Raw genomic sequence first — 6,955 nt, forward strand, 5'->3', positions numbered from 1 at the left:
GTATCCTCTCCCCTCGCCATTTGTGGATCTTGGGTGTAAGAGAAATCCGTGTAACTTCTATAGGAGGCCTACCTTGGACCAAGATACTCGATATTGGGTATGCCAGGGGACGACCTCAGAGCAGTAACGGGCCAAAGCCAGGTCAACGTTCCAACCGCTATATAAAACTCAATTACAGTGAAAGCTATATCGGCGGTATTGCTACGTGATAGCTCTCCTCTAGTACCCTTGTGGTGCGTCAAACCCTGGTTTTCGAGGCTGGGAGACCTTCTGCGGAAGTTTATCATTCACTTGCTGAACGGAATGCCCTTACTAAAAACCATGTTTTAGTGGCCAAAATCCTTTCTATCCACTGGCTCAAGGGGTCACCCATGCCCGTGAAGACATCCTACATTCTCGTGGTCCTTAGTAGACACAACAGTCCCTTGGGAAGTCATGCCCCTTGGGAAGCGGATCTTGGTAGCCCCGAGAAGTGAGTGCGTTGTAAGGGGGAAGCCTGTGGTGCCAAGATCCTGGGTTGTCTGCTTCGGATAAGCGCGACTGAACTTCAGTTCAAGTAGGAATTCAGTGGATACAGTCTTAAAAGCCTAGGTTGTGGTGTGTTTGTTAACTTTTACAACAGTTATTCTTGTCTTAATGTGTCTTGCGTGTGTGTAAAACATAATCGAGATAAAAGCCAAACTTTTAAATTTACACCTTGGATATCATTTGAACTTGTCAAAACCTCACACATTGCCAAAAAATTTCAACCTTTATCAAACTTTGTAAACATTGATTCAACACACTCGAACCTTGAAAAACATGGTGACTTGTGCTCTTAAATTTGCTTGGCAAAACGTAGATCTCATATTTGCACATATTTCACTTGCATTCACCCTAGTCTAGGCTTCATTGTTGCATCATATAGACTTCATATTGCACCTTTTAGTCCTCATTTAGTATCTATTACTTTTCATATTGCATCCATTTAGGTTCAATTTTACTTTCCTTAGTTTTTGCATTCCCATCTTAGAATCAACACTTTGCATTCACCACCTTGGATCTTTACATACCTATTCATCATCTTGACCACTTTATCCATCATTCTGGGTATCCTAATCATCATTTTGAGCATCCAAACTAGCCCTAACACTATCGTCTTAGCATCACCATCATTTTGAGTCCTCAAAACGTCATTTTGAACCCCCAAAACCTTTGAATTTAGTCAAAAATCTAGAAAAGTATAAGTCTTAGAGTATCTCCTAGTGTTGATGGATAATGGATCTTGACTAGTCCTTTTATCTTTGCTTATCATTTTCTTTGGTCAAAATTTATCTATGTCTTGATATATTTGACCTTTTCATCTTTTATCAATTTGATCTTTTCATCTTTTATCAGTTTTTGGTCAAGATCCAAAGTCCTTTATCACAAGGTTAAACTCTTAGGAAAAATACTTTCAAAAGGTTTTATCTAAGTTCAAAACTTTCCATATACCCTTGTCATAGCATCCCCAAACATAATTTTGACCTACCCTAGTAGTATATCCCCTTCATATTGCATTGATCAAAATCCTTAGCATCATTTTCACTACCAAACCCTATCAAATTCTCCATTAACCAAATTACCTTCTTGAGCATTTACAGTCATTTTGCATGTCCCAAACGTCATTACGAACCCTAGAACATCATCCTTTGCATGATATACCTTGCACACATCAACCTTTAGCATCCTTAACAAGTCCAAAACATAACCCTAATTGTCATTTTTCATACCTTAGAGTCATTTTCATCCCCTCTAGTCAAACTTCAAAACATCACCTTGCATTTGCATTTGCATAACATCCCTAGGACATTTGCACTTTTCACATCAAAACCATAATTCATCTAGCATTTCCTCACATTGCATAACATTCCTAAACACTTAAAAATCCCAAAAAACACTCATATCTTGCATACCCACCACTCTTTGCACTCTTAGGTATCATGCCAGCACTTACTAGGAGACAAGCAGCTCAGAGACCCGAGGAACTCTATCAACCTTTGTTTTCTGAGGCACAAGCACAACCAAAACCTCATACAAGACAAAGAAAGAGCAAGAAAATCCAACAAACCTTTGACGAAGACCAAATCGAAGCATCACAACCATTACTAGCAGACCCCTTGAACATGTATCCACAAGATCCTCAAGCTATGGCACAACAAACCTTGAACAATGCACCCACCATGAGATTTCCTCCAAACACTTCCCCCACACATGGGATGGTTCAATGGAGTCCTAACTTTGAACCTATATTTGTGCCAATGCCACCAGGAGAAGGAAGTGTACCAACCTCACCTGAAGATGAACAATCACATTCATTTGAATTCAGCCAACCTAACACATCAAACATACAACAAGGTATTGTACACCTAAGTGATGACTCTGACACTGATTATGGCATCACTAATGAAGAAATGGCTAGGGCATGTCAAGAAAAAAGTTTTCGCAAGAACTTCAAACGTTTGGTAGCTCAAGAAATTGTCAAATTTAACCCAAACTTGGAAGGTCCTAAGTCCAAAAATCAAACCAACACAACAATTGAAAACATCCAACCCATGATAAATTTGGACTTAGACAAGGGAAAACAACCTTTGGAGTTTTCAAACACAATAATGGAACCTATAAGATCCCATCAAGAACCAACAATTGAAATCCTCCAAAGTACATTTGAACACATCAATGTCAACCCCTTGTTTGATGAAATACCACCAATCCCTAAACACCCCAAAAGAACATTAAGACTTGATTTTAGTCACATGATGCAACAACAAGATGCACCTAAAGGGACCCGTGCTCTAGGGATGCCAGACATACCTTCTTTGGAGGCAAATCAACAAAGTACACCTTTGCTCCTAACTTTACCAAGTGTTATGGCATCAAATGCTATGGAGCCTGTCATTAATACAACATGTGAAACATCAAGTGCCACCATCCCTATAGAAGCACAAAGGAAAAGTCTTATTGACATTACACCCATTCCTAATAGGGACACATCTCATATTCAAGTCAATATGATGTCGCAAGCAAGAACATCTAAAACACAAAGGTACCAAAACAAAAATATAAACATGACGTTCAATTCTCAAGGACTTAGTCAACCCCAATGACAACAACAACCTACAGTGGTACAAGGACTCAAAACTTCCAAGGCACAACCAAGTCTACATCCGCTTGACACACATCCCACATATCAACAACAACATCAAACACAACAACAACAACCACAAGTGGGGCAAACATCCAACATTCCTAACACGCAATCCCATGTGGACCCACTTGACTTACACACAATTTATCAAAAACAATTCCAACAACAACAAATGGTGTTTGCTAAACAACAAGAGCAACTCAAGAAACAATTGGAATACCAAAGATGCCTTGAGCAACAAATCGCATACCAGCAACATTTGTTACAACAACAACATGTGCCACAACAACTTCAACAAATACCTCTACAACAACAAGCACGCACATGGTCTCACATACAACCAACAGAGGTATCCCAACAACAACCACAACACATGGCACAACAACTGTATATGAGCAATGTTAGTATGCTAATAGAAACCAAATTTAAATAAAGCTTCTACAAACAAAACAAAATTCATAAACTTCAAGATAGACTAAGATGAGCTCTCAATTGAAAATATGAGCCATTAATGGGCTCTCTCAATGAGAAGCTCTCTTGTTGAGTGGCTTTATCTAAATGGATAGGATGTATGCTCAATATGCTTCCAAAGGCTTCAATGGATTATTGTGGATTTTTGGTGTGGATAGATGGCTTTAGTATGGATTTGGCTCTCAAAATAGCATTATAACTTTACTTCATGGATTGTGTTATTTTGCAAAGGGGAAGGATCCAATTTATAGGCAAGAGGCTTGAGGAATTGAGGGCTAAGATGCAAGGATGGGGAAAAACTCATGGAGGGCTTAGATTGAATGAGAGGAGAGCACATGGATTGTGCTTCCTTACAGCCAATCAAGGAGTGACACATGTCACATGGTGAGAGGATGGAGGAAAGGGGAAGGATGAGTCAACAAAGGAGGCTCAAGGGATAAAATCTTCATAAAGACCCTCATAATGACTTGTAAGAGCAATAAAAGGGCTTGGAACAGTCATTTATGGCCTGGTGGACTTCATAAAGTTTTGTGGTTGAAGATATTTGTGAGAGATACCATGAAATTCAAATTTGAGGGTTTAGGGGGGTTTTAAGCTTGCTTAGGGTTGTAAAAATGATTAGAGGAAGGGTTAGAGATGGCTTAGGACTAGGCAAGTGGATTGCAATTAATGAGGGTGGGTGAAGGAGGAGATATTTGTTAACTTTGGCTTGGGTTAGTAATTCTTAACACATGTTTAGGGAATGTGACAAGGTTAGGAGGGGATTAGGATTAGGTTTAAAGACATCTTCTATCTTCTAGAAGAGTCTAGACTTTGGATGAGGATAAAGACTTTCTAGAATAGTCTAGAACTTCCTAGGATGAGGATGAAGACTTTCTAGAAGAGTCTAGAACTTCTTAGGATGAGAATAAATTAGATTTTTAGGAAATAAATAAAGTTTTATTTATTTCAAGGGTTTGGGTTGAGGAGATATTTACTAAAACTTTTTTAATAAACATGAGGATTAATATTTAATCTTAATTAAATATTTTGAGTTGGGATTAGGGGTAGGAAATGATGGGATTAGCCTTTAATTAAAATTAAAGAAGGATTAGAAGATTTTGGAAGAGGTTAGTGGTCTTAAGGAAATTGGCCAAGTTTTGGGCAAAAAAATAAATAAATTATTTATTTTGAGATTTTTGGTCAATTTATTAATTAAATAATTAATAAATAAGGAAATAATGTTTAAATAAGATTTAAACATTTTTGGGAGGGATTCCTTAATTAAATATTTTTAATTAGGATAAAGGGATTTAATGGCATAAAAATTAATTAATTAATTAATTAAATAATTAATTAATAAATGATGATGTCATCAGGGATTTTTTCGAAAAATAAAAATACTTTATTTTCTAAAGGATTTTTAGGTGTCTACAACAACAACACCTGGTACAACAATCGTAGCCAATCCCACAACAAATGCCACATCAAATACCACAACAAGTTCCCCAACAACAGGGACCTTTCTGTCTTCGAGGTGCCAACAGACCTCCACCACCTAGCGACACTTCATCAAACTCATCAGACACAGAAATGTCAGAACCAAGTAGACATAGTTCTCGCCACAGCAAACGGTCTACTCATAGACACAAAAGACTTGAAGGAAAGACCATCATGCAAAACCCCAATGAAGAACTATTACAACAATTCAAACAACTTTCCAAACAAGTCAAGGCATTGGGAGTCCAAAAGAAACAAGCTCTATATACGGAAAGGGACCTACGTCCTAACCCATTCGATAAAAGTCTGTATATGCCTCCATTCCCAAAACACTTTGAAGCTCCAAGGTTTGAAAAATATTGAGGAAAAGGAAACCCTATTGACCACATCATAGAATTTTGTGCTTCATGTAGTGAACTCAGTGATGAACCCACTTACCTTATGAGATTGTTCCCTCGTTCTCTAGGGGGGCCCGCACTTGAATGGTACTCCAAACTTCCTGGTAATATCAAATCTTGGTCAGGGCTAGCAGACAAGTTTATCAACCACTTTGCCTTTAATATTACAAATGAGGTAACACTTTCTGATTTGTGCTCAACTAAACAAAAGGCAGGAGAGCCATTCATCACATTCTTACTCCGTTGGAGAAGCCTAGTTAGTCAATGCTCACTAGATATTCCTGAAAAACAACAAGTAAACTTGTGCATTGAAAACTTAGTCCCAGACTTAATGTATGAACTCAAACTCAAGAGTCCAAGCACCATTTCTAAACTAATGAAAAAAGGGGCTAGTATTGAAGATGTTCTTATTCGTAAGGGAGTCCTCAAGATAAACAAAGAAAACACAAACACCAACTCGTCTAATGACAAGGCAAAATTTTTCTCCAAAAACAAGAATGTGACTAATGATGGTATTGTGGATGCTCGCACAATTAGCACAACACAACCTCAATTGACTTTGAAAGGTGTAAACCCTAAAAATTCACAAACCTCTAATCAAACAACACCTCAACAACAGAAAACTGAGACTTCCACACAAGACAAAAGACATCCTAGAACCAAAGACAGGAAATTCACACCATTGGGGATACCACTTGAGACTGCATTACAACAGTTACTAAGTAATAACTTCCTGCAATTACCCCCAATCAAAGATGAACCATTGACTAAAGCTGATTGGTGGGATGAAAAAAAGTATTGTGATTACCATCGCACCAAAGGACACAAAACTTCATCATGCTTCCAACTGAAACATGCAATACAAGACCTTATTGATGATGGTGTCATCACAGTTGATCCATCACTATTAGCATCCAATTCTGATCACACTATTTTCAAATATCCTTTGGATAATCATGACAAAGAGAAACCCTCAAGTTCAAACTCAAACTCACAAGGTAATGTGAATTACACACGTACTGGCTATGACTACACCATCAATTGCTTTAATGAGTCTGAATTTCGCATATCCACATTCATATTAAAGGCTGAAAACCCTTAGTGTGCTATCACTACACGTCGCAGCAAGATCACCCTACCTGGAGCCCCATCTAGACCTCATGCTTCTACTAGACTTGTACCCCCATCTAGACCTACTGCTCCTACTTCAACTGAATATAGCCTTGTTGAACAATTTGGCAAAATCCCTGCACAAATATCCATTTTGGACCTACTACGTGCATCCCCCCAACACCAAAAGATCTTGGAGAAAGCCCTTAAAGAGTCAATAGTCCCAGATAACATTGATGTTGCCCAGTTCCAAGCCATGGTTGGGAACCTGTCTACGTCACAACATATCACTTTTTCACCCCAAGATATTCCTAAGGACAAACCTAACCAT

The sequence above is a fragment of the Cupressus sempervirens genome, chromosome 9 (assembly GCF_028749045.1).
Source record: "Cupressus sempervirens isolate cs-2001-9-10 chromosome 9, ASM2874904v1, whole genome shotgun sequence".
NCBI classification, from domain to species: domain Eukaryota; kingdom Viridiplantae; phylum Streptophyta; class Pinopsida; order Cupressales; family Cupressaceae; genus Cupressus; species Cupressus sempervirens.